A 27778-nucleotide genomic window follows, 5' to 3' on the forward strand; every position below is an offset into this window, starting at 1 on the left:
CTTATACATGATGATGGAATGTTTAGCTACGTTTCGAATCTTACAACTAGGGTAGGCCCATTTCCTAAGGGAGTGGAGTTTGGGATTTTCATTGTACAAAGCAGAGAGTGCCTAAAGCGTGCCTTTAAAGCGACCCTGAAGGCGCAGTCTTATTTTCTGGGATTTATAGTGTTTTTCTTCAAAGACTCTCAACTTGCCAATCTTATTACCCACATGGAACAATAATATATAACGTCAGAGTCAAATACTTTCCTGGTAGACATAATCTTAAAAGAGAAAAAAAAATGAATTTGTATGAGATTCAAAAGACTTTTAAACAATATGAGAAATGTCACAAATTCCAGTTCCACACATGACAATGGTGGAGATAGGAGGAAGGCTTTGAATAACCCATGTCTTACACATCCCTCATGTCCACTTTCTAAAGATTAGGTAACTTGAATTCAGGTGGCACACAAACTCAACAATGCCACATCTTTCAAGGCATACACGGACCACCTTTTAAGAATAACAAAAATGTGATTAACTAGCTCGCTTTCTCTGTTCCTAATCTTTTTCCTTCCCCAGGAAAAGGAAATGTCCTTTTCCCCCAGGACGTTTAGTCATCTGTAAAAGGGTTTCACTGGCAAGACAGCACTTGCATTTATTTATGTACGTAAAATTGAGAAACATGTTAGTTGTTCATACAAACTTGGACTCATTAGCTGCGTTTAGCTAAGATTCATGGGGGAAACATATAGCATAATAAAAATCTTAAAACTTGAAAGGATTTAAAAAATCATTTATTAGATTTTTATAAAGAAGTCCCCATTTTGACTACTTATAAAGACACGGGGTGACAGGGAAGAGGAAGAAAACGCTAGACGATAGCCCAAACCAAGACCTACAGTTATCCACAGCCAGAAACTTGAAAAAAATATCAGGATTAACACGGCTCATGACACTGAATTGAGAACTATAATTATTAACCAAAATATGATTTGCTGTTGAAAACAAAAGGAAGCTGTTGGCTTCAAAGAAGGTAGGGAGACAAATCATTCCTTTCCAGAAAACTATTTAGCTATCCCTCTGCTGAACGAAATAATTTTCAACCCAGTGGGCGATCCCTTCTATATTTGTATAAAAATCTCAGTGGAAAACAATAGAGTTTTGATGTTACAAGACTGAAGAGTAGCATACTAAACCCTGGAACACACATCCAACCGGAAAAGGCTCCGGGGAGAAAGGGAGAGTCCTGGCCGAAGGCGTCAGAAGACGATGAGCCTTTGTGTTCTCTAGTTAGCAGAGCAGGCAGTGGGGAGGAGAGGGGCCCAAATCAGAGCGCAGAGCTGCAGCAGCCCCCTTCCCGTCAGAAGCTGATATGGAGCCAGGACATGACATTCTGCCCTCCAGCTGCAGATCAAAGAACCTATAGCCTAGTACATATTGAACAGGGCTAGGAACACACTGTGCATGCTATGTGTTCACAAACATTGGGTCCAAGCAGATTGATTTTCATTCCCGGATGAGTAAGCATGAAAAATAAATAGCATAGACAGTGGGAAAAAATGCATAACAAGGGGACCGAAAGACCATCGGAAAGATAATTTTAGAAAACTGTTTCACATCCTCAACTGATGTAGAAACAAGAGACTGTGAAAAAAGACAGGTAACCATTATGAGAGAAAAGGATGGAATGAAAAAGGTGCCGGGTGAGATATGAAGAGGTTATAGGGAAGCCAAAAATGAAAAGTATTCATATGGTATGTCCACCGAGGGCAGTAGGAAGTAAAACTGATGCTACAGGAGACAGAATCAGACACTCTCTAAAAGAGGGGTGGGGAACATCTGGCCCGCGGGCCGTACAAGGCCTGAGAAATCATTGGGTCTGGCCCTGCCAAGACGTTAGGGGCGAGTTAATTAAATGTTTGACCAAACACAGCAGGCTAATTTTTAAGTTGATAATGTTGTATGGCCCTCGAATGATGTTATCAATATCCAAATGGTCCTTGGCAGAAAAAGTTCCCCATCCCTGCTCTAAAATATAGAAGATCTACCCAGTACTTCCTACAAGGAATAAATGAGATAAAACATGCCAGATCCACAAAATAGGGAACAGATTAAAATTACTGTTAATGTGTACTCATAAAAAAGAGACTTTTGGTCACAATGAGACAGCACTACACACCCACTAGAACAGCTAAAAGGTTGGTGGGGGATACAGAGCAACTGAAACTCCTCAATTGCCAGCAGGAGTGGAAAATGGAACAACCACTTCGAAAAACTGTTGGCAGTTTCTTAACAGTTAAATGTATTCTCACCATTTGACCTCAAAATCCCATGCCTAGGTAATTACCCAAAAGATAAAAGAATATGTCCATAACAGACCTCACAAGAATGCCAATAGCAGTTTTATTCATAATAGCTCCTGACTGGAAATAGCTCAGGTATCCACAAACAGGGAAATCAATAAACAAATTGCAGTGTAGTCATATAATGGAATGTTACTCAGCAATAAGTAAAGTGAATGACGGATACAAACAATAACATGGACAAATCTCAAAAAATATAAGTGAAAGAAGTCTTGTACACAACACTGTATGATTTCATTTCTATGATATTCAGCACAGGCAGAACTAACCTAAGGTGATAGAAGTCAGATCAGTGGTTGCTTCTGCTATAGGGACTGCCAGGGAAGGGGCATGAAGGAATTTTCTGGAGTGATGAAAATGTTCTATATCTTAATAGGGGTATTAATAGACTACTTAGATATCTACATTGGGCAAAACTGATCAAAGTATACACTTAATCTCTATTGTAACTAATATCTCTAAAAAGGCATAACACATATAACCAAAGAAATATTCAAAATTATAAAATAAATTTTAAAAAAATCTTCCCAGTGCTAATAGAATATCTGACTCTGGAACTGGAAATGGTTCAGCAAGCACTATGCAAAACGAGTAAAAAGAGCTCATACCTAGATACGTTATGGTAAAATATTTGAATTACAAAGTAAAAGCTACAAAAATCCAGGAAGAAAAACAGATTACTAAGAAACAAAAATATGGATGATCTCAGATTTTTCCACTACATGACTAAATATGAAAGGCAAAAAGGATGGTGAGACAAACATTTTATACCCAGACAAATCATCCTTTATGTGGAAAGCCAAAAGAAATTTGTTCCAAGCTAACCCAGGAATTAAAAAATATATATGACTACTTGCCCTATTCATGATACTTCTTGAAACTATCCTTTAGATGCCTTAGAAAGGAATGAAAATAAGAAGTCAAAAATAAGATATTTATGGTATAAAAGGACAATAGCTATGGAACAGAAGCCAGATAATCATAGAACTGCCTAGGGATGTATTGTGACTCTGATTACATTGCTGAATAGATAAACAATTTATGAGAGAGAAGTTACGTAATATAAAATAGTTACTGACAGCAACCTGAATAAAAAATGTCGTCATTTTTATAAACAAGGAGAAAAGAATTGGAAGTAAAGATGGATTAAAATTTTCACTTGCGATGGAGTTATTCAAACATGCCATTTCATTCTGAACTTGATTAGAAAAGTGAGTGGTCATGTCACTGACTTTGGCAAGTATAAAACACAGGTAGAAGTATTCTGAAAAATCTTATGCACAATCACTTGTAGAAATAAAAAAGGAGTCGATTGCCTTCTAAATTATTGGAAAAATAATAGTAAAATCAAACCACAGCATGACAAAAGGTAGATATAAGAATTCACAAAATCCTGAAGAAAGTAAGATCAAATTAATATAATCTTGATTGCCATAACTGATGTAAATTTCCAAATGAGAGGAAGAATACTTCTGTGGTCAAATGCACTTTAGAAATTCTGGGTTGAACTCAGTTGAATTAGTTTTCTTACTGCAGAGCTCGGACTCTTAATGTAGTAATATGAATTATGAATCCCTGGGAGGGAGGATTTCATTTGTAGCATTTCCCAAGTTTATTAGCTCTGACAGCATATACTCTGAAAAATGTTAGACAAAGAGGCATTCTTCTTAAGACTGATGTTTAAGACAGGATGCTCATTATTATTACTTAGTAAAGTTACAATCAATGCTATAAATAAAATTTAGATGCAACTATTAGAAGAAAAATAACATTATTTACAGCCATCATTTTTATAGATACATACTCTTACAATCAACTTACATTTAATTGTAACGAGTAAGTCAGAAAATAAAACACACATACATTAGTAATTTTCCTATATTCCAGCAACATTGCAGAAAAGATATAATGAAAAACTCAAACTATAAAATACATAAGAATAGTCCTCACAAGAAATGTGCAGGACCTATATAAATAAAACTATAACATTTTAGCAAGAAAGAGTAAGTGAGGAGATGGTCAGTGCTTTTTGATGGACTGATTCAATATTAAAAGAATGCCATTTTTTTCACAATGGATCTATAGGTTTTCAATCAAATTACCGATGGGAGACTGTGTGTGTGTGTGTGTGTGTACAGTCATGAGTTGCTAAATAACAGATATATGTTCTGAGAAATGTGTCATTAGGTGACTGTGTCACTGTGCAAACATCACAGAGTGTACTTACACAAACCTAGATGATACAGCCTACTCCACACCTAGGGTGTATGGTCTAGACCAGCAGTCGCCAACCGGTGGTCCGTGGACCACTGGTGGTCTGTGAGGTCTGAAAGGTTGGTGACCGCTGCTCTAGACTATTGCTCCTCGGCTGCAAACCTGTACAGCATGTTACTATACTGAATGCTATTGGCCATTGTAACACAATAGTAAATATCTGTGTATCTGAACATATCTAAATATTGAAAGGCACATAAAAATACCATATAGGAGATAAAACATGGTACCCCGGTGTAGGGCACGTACTGTGAATGGAGCTGGCGGGACTGGAAGTGGTGCTCTGGGTGCTCTGGAAGCTATTGGGTGCTCTGGGTGTCACTGAGTGAGCGGTGAGTGAATGTGAAGACCTCGGACATGCTGTACACTTCTGCAGACTGTCAAACACTGCATACTAAATTTATAAAAAGTATATTTTCTCCAATAATAATTTAACTTTACTTAACTTTTCACTAAAAGCTTTTATTTTTCCTTAAATTTGACTCTTTTGTAATAACCCTTACCTTAAAACGCAAACACATTGTACAGCTGTACAAAAATATTTTCTATATTTATATCCTTACTAGAGGCCTGGTGCACAAAATTTGTGCACAGGTAGGGTCCCTAGGCCTGGCTGGTGATCAGGGTCAAGCTGCGGGGTGATGGGCAGGGTGATCAGAGGACCCCTGCTGGCACCCGCCTTGGCTGGCCTGGCACTGCCTGCTTGCCAGCCCCATCCCCCGCCACTGCCAGCTGGGGCCTGCAGGCTGGGGGCAGCTCCTACGTTAAGCATCTGCCCCCTGGTGGTCAGTGCATATCATAGCTACCGGTCATTTCGCAGGTCGTTTCACTGTTCAGTCGATTTGGATATTAGGCTTTTATTATATAGGACTTTTATTTTACAGTCCATACCACATATGCCTTTATTAGGACATAGTGAAATTATGAATCACCAAAATGCAAAGTAGCAAAAAAAGAGATGCCCGTGACTTCAATTATATTCTTATTTTAAATATTTTCTTCCATTTTTTAATATATATATTACTATTTAAGCTTCTTTTTTATAAACTAGGACACAAACACACATATAAGTCTGGGCCTCCACAGGGTCTCCCACCTCCACATCCTTTCCCTCTGGAATGTCTTCAGGGGCAACAACACGCAGGGAGCTGTCCTCTCCTATGACAACGTGTTCTGCACTAGCTCCTGAAGGACCTGCCAGAGGCTCTTCTTGAGGGGGCGTGAGTCTTTTGATAATACGTCCATGGTTATCTGCTTCATTTGTTTCTTTTTTTAAATCGTAGATTTGCTTGGAAAGCAGATAAGGAGCCATGACTATTCCTCTCTATTAATAGAAGCTATTGGGTGCTGTGGTCCAAAGTTTTAAAATTTTTAAGGAGCTTGGGGGGAGCTGCGGAAGCTTCTGCTAACCCTCCACTGTGAGTTTCCTTGGGGTTCTTACTCTTTTCCTGCCGTTTTCTCTTGACTCTTCTTCAGCTATGCATTCCTGTCCTGGTTCCAACAACTCCTCATTAGTCAATTCCTCAGGAACCTCCCACAGGAGTTCCTTGATGTCATCCTCATTTGCACCCGCGTTCAAGGTGTTTGCCATCTCAACTGCAGTCTGGCTGATTTTTGCAACTTTTTCATCCTTGGCAGATCCTTTGAAGTCATAGACGAACCTCTGGAGTGTCTTCCATATGCCATTCATACACTGCTTGGTAATGTCATCACAAAGCCACGCAAGGTTCCTGATGCAGGCATAGGGGTAACCCTCTCAGAGCAGTTCCAGTGTCTTCTCAGTATCTACCTCAGTTGTTAGCAATAGCCTAGGACAGCGGTTCTCAACCTGCCTCATGCCGTGACCCTTTAATACAGTTCCTCATGTTGTGGCGACCCCCAACCATAAAATTATTTTTGTTGCTACTTCATAACTGCAATGTTGCTACTGTAAACAATATGTAATTATATATGTGTTTTGCGATGGTCTTAGGTGACCCCTGTGAAAGGGTCGTTCGACCCCCAAAGGGGTCACGACCCACAGGTTGAGAACCGCTGGCCTAGGAAAAGGTCCTGCTCAGGTAGTAGGCCTTAAAAGCTGCTATAATTCTTTGACCCCTTAGTTGAATCAAAGAGGTGGTATTTGGAGGGAGAATCACCACTTTGATACTGAGATGGAAATCATCAATAACAGGAGGATGTCTGAAAGCATTATCAACAATAAGCAACATCTTGAAAGATAGGTTATTCTCCAAACAGTACTTCTCCATTTTGCTGACCTAGAGGGCATGTCGGAAGAGGCGCTGAATCAACCCATGACTTCTCATTGCTCCTATAGGACACCAGCAGCGTGTGCTTATTGATGTGCTTGAAGGCCCTGGGCTTCTCATGGTGCCAATCACAGAGGGTTTAGATCTGTAGCCTGAAACTCTGCCCCCAGCAATACTGTTACCCTGCCCTTTAAAAGTCTTGAGACCTGGCATTGACTTGGCCTCGTTATGGATGAAAGTCCTTTCAAGGCATCCGTTTCCAGAACAGGAAGGTTTCATCCATGTTGACAATTTACTCCAGCAAGTAATTTTCCTCCACCATCAGCTCATCTAGAGTTTCAAAAATTCTTCAGCTGCCTTCACATCAGCACTTACAGACTCACCACTCACTTTCGCGTTATGTAATGAATAATGACTCTTGCATTATTTAAACCACCCAAGCCAGTAATAAATTCAACACTGCAGTTGGGTCCAGCCTTTTTTTTCAACATTGCAAACAAACATTTGCTTTGGCCCTGATCACGAGAGGTTTTTCCATGTCTAATACAGGCCCCCCTCGAATTTTTGTTAGTCTCGTAGCCTTCAATGAAGCAGATCCTTCAACAGCGCTGCTCATATTTCTCACCAATTGTCCTAACCTTTAAGCCCAAAGGCATTTACACTCCCCTCCCACAATATTCTCCACAGAGTAGCTCGAGTGGTTCTTTCTTCTTGGTGATGCATGGATGGACCTGGAGACCATTGTGCTAAGTGAAATAGGCTAGTCAGAGATAGACAAATACCATACGATCTCACTCATATGTGGAATCTAATGAACAAAATGAACTAACAAGCAAAACAGAGACAGAGTAATAGATTGAGAGCCGTTGGTGGGGGAGGGGCAGCGTTGGGGAGCTGGGTAGGAGGAGGAGGAATTAAGCAAAAAAGAGAAAAAACCATGGACATGGACAACAGTGTGGTGATTTCCATGGTAAGAGGGTGGGGGAAATGGAGAAAGGTATGAGAGGATAAATGGCGATGAAGACTTGACTTGGGGTGGTGACCAAACAATACAGTGTACAGATAATGTGTTGTGAAATTGTGCACCTGAAACCTGTATAATTTTGTTAACCAGTGTCACCCCCAATAAATTCAATAAAAAAGAAAAAATATGTAAGTTGCTGAAAAAATATTAAAAAACAAACAAAAAAGTACCAAATGGGTCCTGGTATCCCTCTTCTTCAAACACCCCAGAGGTTTCCTATTGCTCCTTGAGACCCTATATGACCTGGCCCCCTTGCCCGCTCTCTCATTATCCAGCGTTTTCTCATATTTTGTTTCAACTTGGTTCAGTCACATCGCATTTCTTCTATTCCCCACCTTTATCATGTTCTCTTTGCCTCAGTGCCTTTGCATGCGCTATTCCCTTTGCTGGGAAAACATCCTTACCATTTTGATCTTCGGTCAATCATACTTTCTCAGAAGAATAATATGCCTCTACTTTGTTGTCTTAACCATAGTACAAATGTACATGAATTTGACTGGCAGCCACTTCCTCATTATATTGTAAGTTCCCAAGGGGCAGAGACCATTCTGCTCGCTATTATTTCCCTAGTACCTAGCACAGTGTCTGTGGGGTTTGATAAATTAATGAATTTGGTAGGATCGCTCTCAGTTTTAATTGGAACCTGTGCACAGGACTTTCAATGACAACATAGTCCCCTTGTAACTGACCTCACTAAATTCAGGTGAACTTTTCCCACAGATCCAGAGGACAGAGGAAAGAATTCAGTTCAAAGGCAGATCTTCCCAGATGAGTAGTCCTCTGAGCAGCAGAGCTCGTCCCAGAGTTAGTTAGCCAACTGTGCTAAACTATGTCCTAAATTTTCTCTTCGCATGGTTGGCACCCATCGGAGACGAACTCTTACCAGAGCTCCTCATTCTAAATTACCACAGGACCACTCCTAGCCAACGCAGGATGTTGGTTTTGTTCTTACTCTTTCAACATTCCAGACAGCTTACCTGTGGTCACAGCTGAGATTTAAAGGAATTATAGAATACATTAGTAGTCAGTTCAGAGTGCTTTGCAAGAGTCATTTTTTTCTTCTTTTTTATGTAGTTCATTTTGCTCTTCCCATAACCCTCTGGGCTTTCTCAGTTTCTTCCCTACTTTCACACTTTTTACTTTATTGCTTGCTGCACTAAAAAAGTACTACCAGGCCTCATTAGGAAGTGATGATGGGGCCGACGTGGGACAATGTGTTCCAGTCTAGTTGCTATACTTCAAGGGCTCACAAAGCCCGAAGAGACTCAGTGATGGAGGCACAAAATGATCAAGGAGATGAGGGGCAGAGGGTTATTTAAGGACAAATCATGAAGATCAGAACTATTCGGCTTGCAAAGGTAAAAACTATCACAGGACATGGTTAGTATTAAGGAAGATAGGGATAGAATAAATAGGCTTATTCCCTACCCTATATTATGTAAAACCCCCTTGATTAGAAAGAATTCAGGGAGAGGTAAGGACTGGCTACATGATCCAATACACAGTGAGCTAAAAATGCTTGCTACCTCAAACTGTGTTGGCTATTCACTACAAATATTGATAGAGTAAACAAAGATTTTTAAAATTCCATATATAGCATGATAGCAGACTCATAATAGAATATTAATAATGTCTAAATATTAATAGGTCAAACCAATGTTTAGATAAATTAATGTACGGTGTGACAACATATTCACAATATATTATGTAACATGGACTAAACTATTAATAAGCTAAACAGAATTTAGGGTAAGTTAAATTTATGTATGACAGCAGATGGATACTGTGGCATTTAAAAAAAGTCTAGACTAGGAGCCAACAAAATGTAACCCATTGGCCAAATTTGGCCCATTGGCTATATTTAATATTAAAATTTTGGAACATAGCCATACTCATATATATTTATGCATTGGCTGTTTTTGTGTGACAGGGCAGAGTTGAGTAATTGTGAAAAAGGTTGTATTTCTCGCAAATTCTAAAATATTTACCATTTGATGCTTTAGAGAAAAAGTTTGCTGTCTATGATATATTAGGAACACATAGGCTTATTATAATATGTATTATTCATATTTGAGGTCCACATGAAGTATGATAAGTTCTCCTGAATAACAACTCTGGGAAGGTGTAGAATTTTGTCTAGGGCAGAAATTTCTGATAATCATATGAATAATCTGGTAAACACATATTTACCAGTCATCTGATTGCCACATCTTTTAGGGTTTGGTAATCAAGTTAAGTCGTAATGAATATTAGGAAAATAGTGAGAAAACGCCATCTTTATTTTATTCAGTTGTTTTTGATGTTTTTCAATTCTGACTTTATTTAGCTGTTTCTGTTATGTTCAATTTTGGCTCCCCATTAACAAAGAAGCATGGAATTGTTGGGAGATAAAATTCAGAAGCATGAAGTGATGTCCTAACATTAGGTGGAACTAAGAATAGGGCTTCTAATTTCTAGATAAAAATGCTGCACTTTCCTGTACACCAGCTATATTAGCAGTGTTTACCCACAAAGAAACCAAATTCATAGTCTTCAGTGGTAGTGACTTCTTTTTCCCCAGTGAAGTTCCCTGGTATGAAATTAATTTGTATACATGTGTTATGACATGACATTGATAATCACAACCCTTACACCACCTAATTGGTTATATACAGAATAGCTTAGGGAGACTGTTCCATTGTTTGGGCTTTTTTGCTTTCTACTTTGCACAATGAAACCCATATTCTGGGACAAATTTTCACTCAGGGACAAATGCCTGAATCTCTTTTCTGATAATTGTGCTCAGAATATAGAGACCATGGTTAAACATGGAGTTCATACTTCAGTCTCATTCATATTTCAAAAATGGATATCAATTAGAAGGCAGGGAGTTGCTATTTTGGGGTTGCACTAATAAGACCATTTCTTACTTTCTAAAACAGTAATTTCCCCTAGAGCAGTGGTTCTCAACCTTCCTAATGCCGCGACCCTTTAATACAGTTCCTCATGTTGTGGTGACCCCTAACCATAAAATTATTTTCGTTGCTACTTCATAACTGTAATTTTGCTGCTGTTATGAGTCGTCATGTAAATATCTGATATGCAGGATGTATTTTCATTGTTACAAATTGAACATAATTAAAGCATAGTGATTAATCACAAAAACAATATGTAATTATATATGTGTTTTCCAATGGTCTTAGGCGACCACTGTGAAAGGGTGTTTGACCCCCAAAGGGGTCGTGACCCACAGGTTGAGAACCGCTGCCCTAGAGAATTTAAAATTTCTGTCAAAACGGATGGGGGAAAGCCAGAGTTAGTAATCAATGTATCTAAATATTGGGATATCATAACTTAACTCTTTCCAGTACAGGACTTTGACTCAGTGCCAAGTCTCAGTATGAGATTCATTAAGGTGTTTCATTCATTTTCAATTGTCATCAGCAATAACCAGTGTCATTCATTCTTTCGCTCCTATTGAATGTTTGCCATTTGCTGGGCAAATTCGCCCACAAAAAGAAATTCTCCACAGCATCCCTCTCCCTGTACAGAAGGAAGATTCCCAGAGAAGCTTAATGCTTCGCCACTGAAGAGTAGCCGCTGGAATAATCCCAGCTACCTGCCACATGTACAACAATCATGTCCTAACTGAATTCAATGTCTGCTTCCAAACGAGTATCCATGGAAAAGTCCCAGCCAATGCCCACCCTGTAAAGTAGGTCTCCATAAAATGCCACTGTGGGGAGAAGTTGTTTTGTGTTTGAACATGTATTTGCCAAGCTCTTACATAATCAGCCTCCTGATAACTTTGGTGAGAATCCATAACTGTCTATTGCTTAAATTCCACTGGAAGAGTTCCCTAAGCCACCTGTGATTTCTCTTTTAAAAGAAATCCACAGCCTTTTAAGTTACTACCTTTGACCATGCCTTGGACTTCAAAGTGTTCCCCGAACACTATTGATTCTCACCATGACAACAAAACACAAGATATTGGGAGCCCGTGTTACTGTTGTTCTTACAATTTTAGTCGCTGGTAGATGTTCGCTATTGGATTCTTACCACACACTTTGTTCACAAATGAGAAATTTCTCTTTAAACCACTAATCACCATTATGTTTATGGAATTAGAAGCAAATGGAAAGAACCGAACTGAAATCGTGGATCGTAACAAGCATCTAAGCCCGACAGTTCCTTCTGGTGTCACCAGCGCCAGCGGCACAACCGCCCAGGTCGAGGCCCCTTCCACGCCAAAGGCAGGCAGGCATTTTGCCTGTGTGATTGTTTGGCCTTGGAGGTGGGTTAGTGCATCACAAAACTCCTATCAATCCATCTCTCACGAGTGGAAACAGCACGCTTTGTTAGGCTGGTTCTCAATCCTCGGTGCTGGGGGCCCAGTTCCTGCCGAGCCCAGGCCCTGGCCATGCAGGCCTTTCAGTCTGAGGCCAGGCTGGCAGCTCCCTGGGACCGGTGGCAGCAGTGCTCTCACCAGCAATGGGAGTTGGGCAGCACCTTTCCAGCCTTTCCCATCGTGCTTGCCAATGGTGCTGATACATTTTGGAGCTGCTTCCATTTGCTTTGGCGTTGCTACAGGAAGAACAGGTGTTTCTGCCCTCTCCTCATTTCTTAGAATTGCACACTATCCAGCCAGCTCTGATTTGCCTGCTGGCATCAAATGTAGGGCAAATGGAGAAGGTCTATTGGGCTAATCTACTGGCTTCATCTCGTGAGGAGGTTTCCTGAATACTTATCAGATTTGGGTTCCAAAGGCTCAGAACCTAGCTCTCCAGTGAAGTATTTGGTGAGAGCAATGACCTTCAAAGTCCGCCATTTGTGGCTGGGTGTACAAAGCACCCAATCCACAAACTATCCATCATTCCAGAGCCTTTCCTCCGTATGTGACACACTGCTCAAGCCATCCCAAAGCATGGGGTCAAGGGAGAAGCAAGCCAGCCCACTGTGAGGCCAACTATGGCTGAGGTGCTTCTCACCTGTTACTCCAGCCTCCAAACAGCCCTGAGCATAGGTCTTATCAAATCTGTTTTTACAAAGGAGACTGACACTCAAGAGAAGTTTAGCACACTTTTCAGTAGCACAGCCTTGAAGCACATGCGGCAGGAAGAAGGGACAGGCTGCTTTTGTATTCAGAGAAGGTGAAGTCTATGATAAGGGCTGCCAACCAGCAGTGCCATGTTCGTCTGCTGGTGAAGTGGGAAAAGGAAGGGACATGGTTGAACTAAGCAGCTCACACGAGGAGTTTTAGGGTCCTACAAGCTCATTTATTCCTGCTAAGCTCAGACCCAACATTTGCTCCATTCCCTTGGAATTTTGCCTTGTTGACTGTACATTTGTAGGTCTCCCCAATAAGTCCTGAATTATTTGATGAAGGTGATACCAGTGCCTCCCATGAGCTGAACTGAGTGTTCCTCAGTGCCAAGTGTTTTACATACCTTATCTTGTCTCATTCCCCCAGCAGCCCTGGAATGTATGTTTTAATGTCCTCTGTATGCAGCTGAGACGGTAAGGCAGGAGAGGTGCCTAACTGGCTCCACAGTTTCACCCCTGAAACGTTGGAGCTGAGATTTGTGCTTAGTCTGATTCCAATGAATATTCTCATTTGCAAGATGCACACAAGACTTGCCACCTGAGGTCAAGTTCTGAGTTCTTGGAAGACCCCTTAATCCACTGATGTTTAGGAGTAAGTGCTCTGGCATTGAGGCCTTCCAACTCAGGGGGACACCAATAAGGCTTTGGAGGCAGCAGAAGGAGCTACTGCAAGGTGTGATTGGAGGACTTCACCTTCCCTCTCCCCCCCCACCCCCCACCCCAGCCTAGCTGTTAGTGATAGTTCCACTAGTAAAGACTTCAAGTTGATCCATTATTATGAAAATGCAAATGCTGGGACTATTTATTTCTTGAATCATGGTGGCCTGAATGGTTTATCAAGTTCTTTAACACAGTCTTACAAACATTCAGTTCAGAGGAAGAAATCTGACAGAGGAAAGCCGACAATGGAGTGGGAGTGGAAACAGAAAAGGGACTTGGGGTTTATGTGGGGACATTGTAGTGTGGTAAGTGGAGGCAACAGGGAATTCTTTCTGAATGATAATGGAGGAGAGTTGAAATAATGAGGCAAACTTATTTCTTAGGCCTTATGTGATCCTCTGCAGGAGATCCGCATATAACCAGTCATTAGTACGTGGACAACCTGTGACATAGGCCAACACAAAGACAGTTTGCTGCCTTACAGACTTGGAGTCTAGACCTTACAGGTGATTGGCAAAATTCCAGTTCTTTAAGCAACATGGACAGTCATTTAGTTAGAAATGATATAAGCTGACAAGGATTTGGTTTCTAACCAACTGTAATCTGTGATGATTTGAAACATTCTTTTGTGATAGGTTTATCCCACTTACTGAATATTGTAATTTGAATGACATTGTTAGGCTCTGAGGTAGGGTATACAAAGGTGAGTCAGTCATAAGCCTGCCTCCCAGCAGTTTACTACGTAGTACTGTTGATCAATAGTAAGCATATGACTAACACAAGGTGTTAACTAAAGGTGACGGGGTAATGCCATGGGCAGAATGAGTGCATTCTAAAATTCATTGTACTTTGAAGGCTCTGTCTGTTATATAAGTGCTTCATTCTTTAGGTTCAATTCCAAAGCCCACCACCTGAGCTCCGGTATTCACTGGGTCAAATCTTAGGTTTAGACCTGAGGTGAGTCTTTTACAGTGTCTCTAACACATTTTTCTCCTTGTAAGATGGGGACAGATCTGCTTCTGGTGAGCTGTTATGTTGGTAACAAGTTAATGTATGTAAAGAATTTAGAGTAGTAATGCTTAGCATACAGGATGTAGTTAAAACGTTTAGTCATTGCTGTTGTTATCCCCATCACAATGACTGATCCCGAATATTTTTAAAGAAAAAAAATAACAGAATGACAGATCTAAGAAGGAACGGGGGTTGGGGAGACTGGAAGAGATTGGCCAAAGAACATATATACATATATGCAGAGCCCGTGGACACAGAGAACGATGTAGTGGAGGCAGGGGTTTGGGGGGCTGGATGGAGGGAGACAAAGGTGGTGGAATGAGGGACATTTCTAATAGTGTCAACAATAAAAAAAAAAGACACAAAAATATAGAATTTGTTGATGCCCCTGAAAGTAATTAAATTAATAAAGAAAAAGAAATAAAATTCTCCCTGGATCCCAGGTTTTGCCTTCCCTCATGCTCCTCCCAAATGTCAACAAATAGCTCCATTGACTGACTTTCAAGTCCACCTATCCTTCAGGTCATCCATCCTTTCCTGCTGAGACTCAGAGACCCGCAACGGCAGTGAGGCTCGGGGAATGCAGGAAGGAGATTCAATCTCCAGCCTTCTGAAATGGGTGTGCGTGGCAGCTTTGGGAGCCAAAGTGAACCCGACACCCCTAAATCCCTGCAGAAGACAGCCCAAGCGGGCTTAGATCCCAGGACTTACACCCTAACACTTAACAACTCCACCTGAATTGTTTGTAAATGTGCCACTGAAAGCACGTGCCCGCTGACACTCAGAGGTGGGCATCTCCTGTAACTTCGTCCCCTCCTCTATCTTTGGCAGATGGACCCTTCTCTGAAGACTGCTGTTCATCCTTTAATAGCCACACTGAACAATGCACTTGAGTTTAGAGAGGAGGCTACAGGATCGATAAGAATCAAGTGTTAGTAGGACTAAGAGGTCAGCACTAGAATGTAGGTTCTGGCTTCACAGAGTCATAACATCTTGGGTGTGAAATAATTAAAAACGGACATCTAGCGCATATTCACACATGTGGTGCATTTTAAAATATATATATTTTTATTGCTTTCAGAGAGGAAGGGAGAGGGAAAGAGAGGGAAACACCAATGATGATGAGAGAGAATCATTGTTGGCTGCCTCCTGCACGCTGCCTACTGGGAATCGAGCCTGAAACCCGGGCATGTGCCCTTGACTGAAATCAAACCTGGGACACTTCAGTCCACAGGCCAACACTCTATCCATTGAGCCAAACCGGTTATCTAACATGAGTGATTGCCTGGTCAGGCAATCAGTGACTGTGGAACAAGAAAGGGAAGATGTGTTTTCTTTATTTTTTAAACTAGAGACCCAGTGCACGAATTCATGCATGGGTGGGGTCCCTCAGCCTGGCCGTCGATTGGGGCCCGTCAGGGGGGAGGTTCCTCAGGAGGTTGGCTGGCCACCGGAGGTTGGCTATGGGAGTGCATTGACCATCAGGGGGCAGCTCCTGCATTGAGCGCCTGCCCCCTGGTGGTCAGTGCGTGTCACAGCAACTGGTCATTCGGTCATTTGGTCACTTTGGCTTTTATATATGTAGATCTTTATTGTTGAAAGTATTACATATGCCTCCCTCCCCCTACCCACCATTGACCCTTTCTAGCCTCCTCCTGACCCCTCCCCATGACTTCACCATCCTATTGTCTGTGTCCACGGGTTATGCATATCCTATATAATAAAGAGCTAATATGTTAATTAGACTGAACAGCAGGACAACCGTCCGGACGACCTTCCAGACGAAGCCGGGGCTGTGAGGACTGAGCCCCTTGCATGAATTTCATGCATCACACCTCTAGATGTACGTATAAAGTCCTTTGGTGATCTCTTCCCACCCACCCAGCCTTCCCCACCAGGAAGGCATGTTTTCATTGAATATTCTTTTGTACCTTGAATTTTAAACCACATACAAAAATAAATAAAAAGTCACAGATCTGAATAGTGGTATGGTTTCAGTGATGTCCCCCAAAAAGTAAAATCAGGAAAGCTTGCTAAGTGAAAAATAAAACTCTGCTAGTTCAAAACCCCAAAGGGGTGTTGGGGCCACCTTATGATCACACAGCTGCCAGCACATTGCACTGATCTTTGAATGACTTGGACTTAGGACATACCAATATTTGGTAGCCATTCACCCTCACTTTCTGCTGAATATTTTGTCAAAACTGTCCAATAAAGGTTTGAAGATGCATTTTTTTTATATTAACCTAGTAGTAGGATTCTGAGCTACTTGGGGGCGATTGGAAGATGTGAAATGGCTTTCAAACTTTCCTCAGTTAAGCGATGTTACACTGCAGTCTTCCTGACTTGCTAGTAAATAAGATGAGAGCCTCATGCAACCATAACTACAGCCCTTTTTTTCCTTTGTCATTTTGAATTTGGAGGTTCTTTTGTCGTTTTGAATAGGAAATATCTGGCATGTGCTGTATGACATTTAAAAATAGCATTTTTATTGAAAAGCAAACAGTGGAATGAACAGATTGTTGATGAGATGAATTCAACATTTCCAATGAAGGCATTCCAATTGCTGAGAGAAACTACCCTATGGCAATTGCAGAAAAAAATGCCTGCTATTTAATTGACATATATAACAAGTTAAAACTTATAGCATAGGCGATGAAACATCACAATTCCTGCCTTTCCCATCATTGCTGAAGAATTCATTAACGGAGTTCAAGCAACCATAATGAATGTCTTTGTACAAAGCTCGATTCTGTTCAGTTCATTGCTGTTACTCCCACTAGGCAGGGGAGGAGGTCTGCTACTGGTGTGCTGATTATGAGAGAAGACTTTTCTGGAAGCAGATATGCAGTGAAAGGTAGAGAGACAGCCTGAGCTGTTGTGTTCTCCAGGCTTTTTTCACTGCTCATGATAAACCTCTGGAGAGAGTCTTCAATATTTTTAAAGCAGAAACATGCTAACAAATGAATTAATGACTCTTTCTATTGGTTTCTAAGGGCCAGCCTCAAATGACCCTGGCGAGCAGCTAGAATTCGCTGCACAGCTATTGACTAACTTGGATTTCATCAGCCCTCTAGGAGGGACAGGCAGGTGGGCACCACACAGGCCCTTTAGTCATGGGTAGAAGAGAGGTGAGGAGAAGAGGGGGCATTTCACCCAGAGCCCTCTGCTGTGGGCGACCTTGTACAGCCGGCTCCCCAGGTGGGGTTCATCCTGCCCCCTGGGCAGAGGCCGGTGGCTTAGATGTGGGGCCCTCCTGCAAAGGGGCCGCATCCCCGGGCCTCTAAGGTCTGCCATTTCCCCTCCAGCCCACTTCTGGAAGCCCTGGCCAGGGGAGCGGCCTCCCAGTGGGGCCTTGGGTTGTTTTTGTTTTGTTTTCAGAAGAAACAAACCTAAATCTGAAGAGAGCCGGTTCAGTGACCGAGGGAGATAGCAGCTTTGGTTCCATAGGCGAGTGTAGAGGCGGCAGGTGAGAAGGGGCGCAGCTTCGCGGCTCAGAGCCTGGACGGCACAGTCCCCCGCAGGTCAAAGCCTGGCTTTGCCCCTTGCCCGCTGTGGGGTCTTGAGCAAACAACAGAACCTCTTATCTACCTCAGTTTCTTCACTTTTGAAATAGTAATAATAATGAGTACTCACTCAAAGGGTGGCTGGGAGGGTTGAACGGGTGAAAATGTGAAGTTCTCAAACAATGCCTGGAATACAGTGAGTGCTCATTGAGAGCCTGCTACTATGACGCATTGATCTAGAGAAACTGGCACCAGGTGTGAACATCTGGCCCATGGCGGACTCAGTAAATACAGCCCAGGTGTTGAAATACTCAGAGAAGAGAGCAACTAGCAATGGGAACCTGACATTTTCAGCACCTATAAAAAGCACAGTAATAAACAACACACACAACCAAACCCAGAGGAATGGTCTTATCAGACAGGATAACATTTTGATGGTTAGGAGGTTAAAAGCAGGCAGCAGTTATGTTGTCTTGGAAGGAATTTGGACTTTTTGTTTAAACAAGTTAAGGTCAAAGGCCCTCATGTTTCCAAACAACACCTCAGGTTCACAACCAGTCAAGTTTGGCCGCAGTCAGGAAGGGGCAGGAGACTTGTCTGAGACAGGCCTAGGCCTGCTGTCACTTTTCCTGGCCCTTTCAGTCTGAACGCCAGGATGGCCCTACCTTGACACTTGCTCCAGATTCCAACACTCTACCCCATGCTACCGCCTTTGTGGCTCCATCCTCATGCAGTCTGTCCTGCTCAGCCTCCCAGTTCTCCCTCTGCCTCTAATCTACCATCCCTTCTAGAGCCCCAAGCCATCTCTAAAATGCAATGTAAAACACACAACTCCCCTACTTAAAATTAATTTCCTTAAAACACTTAAAGTCCTAACTCCATCCCACCACCTACGGGCTGCTTTCCTGCCTGACTTTTGACCCTTTCTCCCTGAGGCCCAGCTGCACTGTTCTATCTGTTTTCCAAACATATCGAACTTTTTCCAAGCTCAGGACTTTTGCTCCTGCTGTTCCCTCTGTCTGGCCTTCTCTCTTCCTGATCTCCGCGTGGCTTCTCTTTACAATCTTGTGCCGGCTCCAGCGCCACCTCCTCAGAGAGCAACTCCTGCAAGCCTGTTGAAAGCAGCCTTTCTTAGACTCTATTCCCTTCCCTTCACTTCATTATTTTATAGCGCGAACTCATTCAGTTTGATTTGTTTGTTTTTCAATGAGGATACTTGCTCTCATTGGCATACAGACTCCACGACAGCAATAGCTTCATCACTCCATTTCCGGCTCCTCTAAGGCTCCCTGGCACAGAGCAGACCCTCCATAAAGAACAGGGGAGTGAATAGACATGGCCAATGCCCAACATGCATGGCTCACAGCAGACCTTCATCCATCTCCTCCCTGCAACCTCCCTTAACAGCTTCTCATCTTCTAATCCTGTCATCTTAGGACTCCAGAAAAGCTCAGTGTTACCTCATCCCCTGCCTCCCAAGTCGGTACAAAAACTTGGCTGCTTCTTGGTAGTGATACAACTTTCTGAGAAAGATTGGAGGCTTCGACTTAACTGGACCCTGGATAATTATTCTCAGATTGATTCTGGAGTTATTTTCCATATCCCAGGTTCTTCTGTATTGAGGGTGACTTGTAATTGGCCCTTTCCAAACCAAAATTCATGACTCCCCTAAGCCCAGTCTGATGCTGGAAGCCTCTGCAACCCGGCCCATTTACTGGGACGGAGAGGGTTTTATACAACTGAGTTAGTTCTGGGGCCAATTCACCTTGTAAATTCTACCCAATGACAGTCCCTGGAGAATACGGCCTCAATTGTATTTTTAATAAGGGTGTCAACAGGAACAAAGTTAATTGACTTTAAAATGTCTGAGACAGAAAAGCAAGTGTTGGTTAACTAAAGATCAACATAGGAACTGGGAAATGTAATGCATGGAGGTAGGGAAGCTTGATGTTTATCTTTCAATCTCATAATTATCAAGTTTCCGGCAACCTGATTTCCACACTGCACATGCATGATTTTAGTCACGAAGCTCTGCAGGGCCCCTCTGAGTGTGGCGCTAGTTAGACAGGTAGAAAGCTTAATATTATATTCGAGATCATGCTTTCTAAAGAGGACAATGATGGTGCTGCTACCCAACAAAAATATGGTTTGGATGGTTCTCTAAGGTCCATGCCACCTAAAACAAGAAACAGAAACAAGTAATGAAGATTTGGGTCTTAGCTGAGCAGTAAGATCAGCTCGTCCCAAAGCGCTATGCAGCTCCCTGAAGAACAGTAAGTTAATAGGATGCCCAGGACGCAGTCTTAGTATCTTGATGCAAGGGCTCTACGGATGGGGCCTGGGCAGCGCATTGTTAAAGCTCCTGAGATGATTCTCACATGCAATCAGTGTTGAGGCTTGCGTTTTGGTATAAAGATACTGGAAATTGTTCTTCAATCAGTAATAGATTGCAAGATAGAGAAAAAGAGAATACCCATTTGGGATGGCACAAAATTGACCTATCTGCTTGTCCTGAAGAGGCTGCAGTGCCAGGACTCTAGCTTCCCTCCACTAGCTTTCACAAAGAGCTCCCAGCCTCACCACTAGCAATAAACCCAGAACAAGACCTACAGTGGCAAGAATTCTTTAAAAATGCAGCTGTAAAAACTGCTGGGTTTTTCTCTCTCTCTCTCTCTCTCTCTCTCTCTCTCTCTCTCTCTCTCTCTCTCTCTCCCCCTCTCGTATGTAATAAAAGTCACTATTTGGTGAATCGAAGCTCCAGAAAAGAAAAAAAGAAAAATCACAATAGCTACAGAGCTCTGGGGCTAGGGAGCCTTCACTTCCCAAAGGCAGGAGTGGATGAGCTGTAGGTGTGCATGGCTGAGCTTTCACGTGGAGGGAAGCTCAGGTAGGCTCCTGGGACCCCTGTGGCTGCCTGCAGACGGACGCTAACACTCAGCACAGCGTTGATAGCTCAGCCAGTCTAGTCATCTTTTACCTACTGGGCCATAACACTAATTCATTCATCGAAGGACTAACATTGCCAGGTACAGAGTATTCTGTAACAGGAGACTGGCACACTTTCTTTGGGAGCCAAAGCAGATACGGGGAATTCAGTGGCTGAGAATTCTACTCTCATCTCTCTTGCCAGCAAGCTCAAGGCCCGAGGCAAGTAATTAAACACCATTTCTTAATTTGTAAAGTGGGGGAAGTGTGGGGAGATCACGGTTTGTAATAAAATAGCTATTGTTGGCACTAATGGGCATGATAATGAAGCCCTTTGCAAGATTACACAGAGCCTGGTCAATACAGCAGCTGTGCGGTACCACTTGCGCCATCCTTAGCTCAGGTTAATTCCAGGGCACCCCAAAAGCACGCAGCATATGGGCAGCTGGCTACACCTCTCATTTGCCACACACCCAAGTCAATAGAATAGCTACAAATATTATCTGTGAATTAAAAAGACTACATAGAAATATAAGTGTACATAAAATTTCCACAAAGCGAAGACCACACACCCTGACTGTCCATTGACTTCTTTTTAAAATATCGCCCTTTTAATTTTATTTCCCATGATTATGATCTAGAGATCATGGTGTTTTTGTTCAGTGACTCTCAACTTTGGCTTCGCATTAGAACACTCTGGGGAACTAAGCAACGCTAACACTGATCCCATGCCCCATTCCTAAATGGACTCGATGAAGACTTGGGAGAGAGGGTGGGGGCATCAGTAGTTTTTCAAAGCTTCCCTAGGATTCCAGCGGTTCTCCTCCGCATCACCAAACACTCCACACACACTTCCTCCTTCTGCCGCCTGTGCATCGCTCCTTACTTGGAGAGCCCTCTCTTCCTGTCTCCATGTCTCCGTTTGTCTTTGGCTTAGCCTTACACCCTTCAATGGCCGTCTCTCACCTTGTCTTTCTCATTGTACTTTAGGGCGTAGGGCACACTGCCCTCGGGAACCTCTGACTCTAACTGTATCATCCATGTAACTTTGGCGGTCATCCTACATTGCTTCTGATGGCTTACATTTATGCCTACCTTCCCGACTAGGTAACATGCTCTCCAAACCAAAGACCTGGCTTTATTCGTCATTTATTTTCCCCATGGAGTCTGGCACTGAATTCTTGGCATAGAAGATGCTGAAAAAATATGTTACTGTGGATGTAGATACATGAAAGTTCATTCCTGTCAGCTTCTTACTGCCATTTCCCCTCCAGATTTAGATTCCAAGTGGCAATGAACAAGGGCTACTTGTATATTTCCCAGAGCATCTTATACAGCACTCTGGCCCCAGCCACCGGAAGGAAACTCCTCTCGTAGGCGAGTGTCTGCGGAAGCCCCCAGTCCTCAGGTTGTCAGGGACAGCCACCGCCCACGATTTCATCGCACATTTCCCCACTAGCACTGATGGGCCAATAGCTCATCAATTCCAGAATCACTGCAGGACTGTGGGGAGTGGGGGCGGGACACACACACACACACACACACACACACACACACACACACACCAGTAGACTAAAGTAGAATCCAGGCCTCTGATACCCCAGGCCAGAGGCTCCCTCTACCAAAATCTGACTGGCTTTCTCCTTTGGAAGAAATAAAACTGCAGGAGCAAATCAGATCTTTACTTCACTGACATATGCCAGGGCCACTTTAGCTGGTGGACAAAGAGCCCCGCACGGCCTTCTGTGATGTCCTTGGAGCAGCCTTGCATCTTGGAAACCGGCCCTGCATCTTGTTCAAATCGTTTTAAGCAAGAGAACAGGGAGGAGGAAGACACATTTGTCACCACAGTGAAGTGATTTATTCCAGGACTTTGCACACAAACGAGAAGCCCTGGCTGACTCCTTGTCTGACTTGACAAAATGCCTCGAACAACAGACACACTGTCCTGGGAAGTGATTTAAAGTTAAAACTGTAAACCCAGATTCAAAATGACCCTTTGGTCCTAGGGTATCCGACAGTGTCTTGAGATTCGCCTGAGTCAGAGGTTGGGTGATGACGAATGTAACTACTAGGTCTACCAGGGGTGGACAAACTTTTTGACTCGAGGGCCACAATGGGTTCTTAAACTGGACTCAGAAGAAGGAGCTGCGGCCGTGTTTCCCGACGTTGCCATGTTAACACTGCTGCTGGTGAAGGAGCGGAGGGGAGAGCAAGAGAACCCTCCGCTCTTTCGGCTCCGCAGGCCGGACAGAACAGCCAAACGGGCCGGATCCGGCCCGCGGGCCGTAGCTTGCCCATGGCTGGGTCCATCAAATCCGATGGGGACATGATGAAGTGGCTGCAAATTACCACCTGCCCAGCAGAAGAGTGAGGTTGGGGCGAGCGTAGAGGGGACTGCTTTCCTCTTGTCTACTGCTTCACCAAGTAACTGGATTTGGGGACAGACTTGAGCTGGAGTCTGAGTCAAGAACAGAGGAACAGTCAAGTTAGGAAGAAGGAAGAAAAATGTATCATATCTTTGTCAAATCGTTCTTCTATATCAGCATTGTTCAATGGAGATATAATGTGAGCCACAAGTATGGTTTAAAATTTTCTATTACCCACATTAAAAATAAAATGAAATTAATTTTCATATATTTCATCTAAACTAATATATTCAAGATATTATCATTCTAACATATAATCAATATAAAAATTGATGAGATATTTTTGGGTCTAGTTCTTTGAAATCTAGGGTGTATTTTACTCTTTCAGCACAGCTCAATCTGGACAGGCACATTTTAAGCACACGTGGCTAGTGCTGCATATTACATAGTACAGACGGAGACCCATGTCGACGAAAAGAGGCCACACGCTAACGTGACTAACTCAGGGAGGGCCTGCGAGGTGGTCTTGCAAACTCAGAGACCTAAAGTAACCACAAAGGCTGATCTGAAATTAAAACTTTAACTAAAAGGAGTGATGGTGGTTAGTCACGTCCTCGGCTGGTATCTTCCCTGACAAAGGTCAGTCTTTACATTAATTGGGCCTATTATCTTTTTGCATCTATGATAACATGTTGTTGGAATGTCAAAGTCATTTTCCTTTTTTCTGGACCTCTCAAAGCACAGGCACTGCTCTGCGGAGACCACAAGTCCCCTCATTGTTATTGAGTTGTTTACTGTTAACTATCCTGCACCCACCTAAGTCAAAGACATATGTGTCTATCATTTTCCTTTTTTTAAAAAAAATATTTTTATTGATTTCAGAGAGGAAGGGAGAGGGAGAGAGGGATAGAAACATCAATGATGAGAGAGAATCATTGGTTGGCTGCCTCCTGCATGACCCCTACTGGGGATCGAACTGCAACCTGGGCATGTGCCCTTGACCGGAATCGAAGGTGGGACCCTTCAGTCCATAGGCCAACACTCTATCCACTGAGCCAAACATGCTAGGGCTATCATTTTACTTTTTACCCAATCCCAGAGGTTCCCCCCACCATTTTGTTTTCTCCCACCTCCCTAGTCTATCACCAACAGCGTTCATGTAACCCACTTACATCTTCCCTTCCGATCGTAATGTACAAAACAAGGTAAAAACCCGCCACTCTCCAGAGCACTATCTCAGTACGCTGAGATTCTGCTTCCTGGCAATTGTCAACAGTTTGGCTCAAATAAACTCACAAATATTCTTTACAGCTTTGATTGCTTTTTACATTAACAGCCACTAACAAACTTGGGACATCAGCTAGAAATTACTGTTAACATTTAGCTACCTAACATACTTCTGATATTTTCACTATCCCCTAGAAGAGGTTATCTCAAAGACCATATGCTAGGTTAGCAAAACACTCTGAGATTAAAATACTAGTGTTGTAACCGTGGGCTAGCTGCTTATCATCTCTGAGTCTTGATTTTTTCAACTATTATGTCATGACAAAAATAGCTAACTTATCAGATTGTTGAGAAGATTAAGTAAGATAAGTATAAAGTACACGGCACAGCTTAGAACAATATAATAGGCCTTGAAACAACAATCTCCCCCATATAGAACTCAACTGGATTTCTAGGGGGCCATTTTATTGTATTTGAGGCGCTAGTGCTTCATGTATTACACTTCTAGATCTTTCCCTGGAGGTTTCTTCTGCTAAGGCAGCCCTTTCCCCAGATCTTCATGGCCTGGGCCCCTCTTATCAGGCAAGTGTAAGTTCAAGAGCGAACATAAAGTTCTAATGGAAATTTTCTCGAGCTGCCTTCCTTAATAAAGTTGCCTCTACGCCTTGGTACAGTCTAGTCCCCAGGCTCTCTACTTCCTTCATGGCATTTATCAATATCTGAGGTTATCTTATTTATATATTTATCCCCTGCCCCTCATTTGTCACTCTCTCTAGCACAGAAGCTTCACCAGAGCCAGCACCTTGTCTGTCTTACCCAGAACTCAACAAGTAGCTGTCGAATGAATGAATGCATGCTTAACCCAGGGAGGTGAATGTAAATGGTACTCCTTCTAAAGGTAGGGAAAAAAAGGAAATTCCATAGCTCTTTTTACCTTAAAAGGATCGCTCAGGAAGTCAATGGCCCAGAGCCAGACAGCCTCGCTTGCTGAGTATCTGGAGCCCCAGCAGGAGTGGGAGAGTAGGAAAATTATTCCACAGGTGATCTTATTGTTGCTGCCTATAAGTACGTATCACATGCAGGATGTATGTTCACGCCACTTAAAACCATCAGAAGATTTGGCCATTCCTGCTCTTTAGAAGAAGAACTGGGATCTATTGCCCTGACGCAACTCTCTGCTATAGGGAGCTTGGCGGCACCGGGAAAAGGGGTGAGTGTCAACATCATACAGACCTGGGCCTGGATCCCAGCTTTTGCCTTTTACCAGCTATGCAAACTGAGGCTTAGAAAAATACGCACATTTTTATCAGCCTCAGTTTCTTTATCTGTGAAGCTTTAAATGATCATTTATCCCCTGCAATGTTGACATAAAAATCATTGAGGTTATGATGTGGGAAAGTGCTTAGTATAGCTCAAAGGCTCGATGATATAGGGATCAATATTGTCATCTTTGCATACAAGAACGCCCTGCAGAACATACCGACCAATCTGTGGAATGGGTACTGCCAGGCTGCCCCATTTCCTTTTAGGGTTGTGATATTTCTTTCCCATATTTCCATGTCAGTCATCCAACTTTTTGCAAATGAGGGGCCAGGATGAGGGGGAAGGAGGTGGAGAGAGGGAGGGAGGGAGGGAGAGAGGGAGGGAGAGAGAAGAAGCTGAATTGGCTAAATCTATGCCAAGCTTTAAAAGACGGCAGTGGAGACATTTCTCTCTACAGAGACCGTTTCTGGTGCATCTGGGGATGGATGCAGCCAGGAGACCTCCCAGTCACCATGCCCAGCTGCTTGTAGCTATAGGCAAAGATCTAGCTGTTGTGTATTCCAGTTTATGGGCCAACAGAGAACTGAGGAAAACAACTAAGTCTGGCCGTATTTCACCAGCTGGCAACAGAGTGCTCTGCTTGATAAAGGTCAAGCAGCAGACCCGACTACCTTCTGAACCCACCACTCATCCTTGGGAATATTTAGACCAGAGTTGATTTTACTCATTCTTCTATGGATATAAGCCCTACAGGAGAGAGAGTGCTCAAAAAAGCATGCAACTGCTTCACACTTACTTATAATCTTACATTCATATTAATAATAGCAGTTTTTCATTGACCAGGCATTACATAAACACTACTTCCATTCTCCCAACAACAGTGCAAGAACGGCAGTATTGTTCCCCATTTTACAGACAGAAAAAGTGAGGCTCAGAGAAGTGACTTACCGAAGTCTGGGAGCCAACATTTGAAGCCCAGTCTGTTGGCTGCAATGCTCTGTGTGTCCTCTGCTAAACCTTGCTGGCATTGGCAATGGAAGACCCAGGGGGTCTCTAGTCCCTTAAAGGCAAAGTGCAGAGGTCCAAAAGAACACATTTCCTGTTCCTACTATCCCCTGGGGAGCAAGTGGCACTTCAACTCAAAGCCAAGCCTTGGACCCCTGTCTGACATCCAGCCAGGTGACCTGATGAGCTAGCGCTCGGTGAGACCACAGTGACCCTCTGCAGGCGGCTCTCCAGTGCTGTCTGGAGGACTGGAAACTCCCAGGGGGAGGACCTACCCCAGGAAAGCCACTAAAAGGGTTAGTGAGGCGCCATCCCAGGGAAGCAGAGATTGGGGAAGCCCTGGGAAACAGTGTCCCGGAGCTCAGGGAAGGAGGGCTTTCACCTTAGCAGCTGGCTGACTCCAGACCAGGGCAGGCTGTAGGTGATTCCCAGAGCCAACCCAGCCAGCAGAGGCTGCCAATTTCAAAGAACCACAAAAATGGAAATTTTCATCTGCTCCTTCCTTGCACTATTCAGCACTTTTACCCATACACACACACATATATGCACACAGATAATGTGTAATGGGATATGTAGTATATATTCTGTGGAATAATTAATTCCCTAAATATTGCAAAGAGAGAGAAGAGGAGAGAAGAGGCGAGAAGAGAAAAAAAGAGAAGAGAAGAGAAGAGGAGAGAAGAGAAGAGAAGAGAAGAGAAGAGAAGAGAAGAGAAGAGAAGAGAAGAGAAGAGAAAAGGAGAGAAGAGGAGAGGAGAGGAGAGGAGAGGAGAGGAGAGGAGAGAAGAGAACAGGAGAGGGGAGGGGAGGGGAGGAGGAGAGGAGAGGAGAG

The 27778-nt window shown here is 43.0% G+C and overlaps 1 protein-coding gene and 1 long non-coding RNA gene across 10 annotated transcripts in view; both read right to left on the bottom strand.

The window, feature by feature from the left end:
- Positions 1–27778, bottom strand: part of PRLR (prolactin receptor) — a 129601-nt gene that overhangs the window by 97220 nt on the left and 4603 nt on the right. The gene's annotated exons all lie outside the window — the stretch shown is intronic.
- Positions 17119–27674, bottom strand: LOC118656208. Its single transcript, XR_004967548.1, has 2 exons — positions 25613–27674; positions 17119–23543 (listed from the first exon to the last, which is right to left on the bottom strand). It is a non-coding gene; the product is annotated as an uncharacterized LOC118656208 (long non-coding RNA).

The sequence above is a fragment of the Myotis myotis genome, unplaced genomic scaffold (genome assembly GCF_014108235.1).
Source record: "Myotis myotis isolate mMyoMyo1 unplaced genomic scaffold, mMyoMyo1.p scaffold_m19_p_5, whole genome shotgun sequence".
Classification (NCBI taxonomy): Eukaryota; Metazoa; Chordata; class Mammalia; order Chiroptera; family Vespertilionidae; genus Myotis; species Myotis myotis.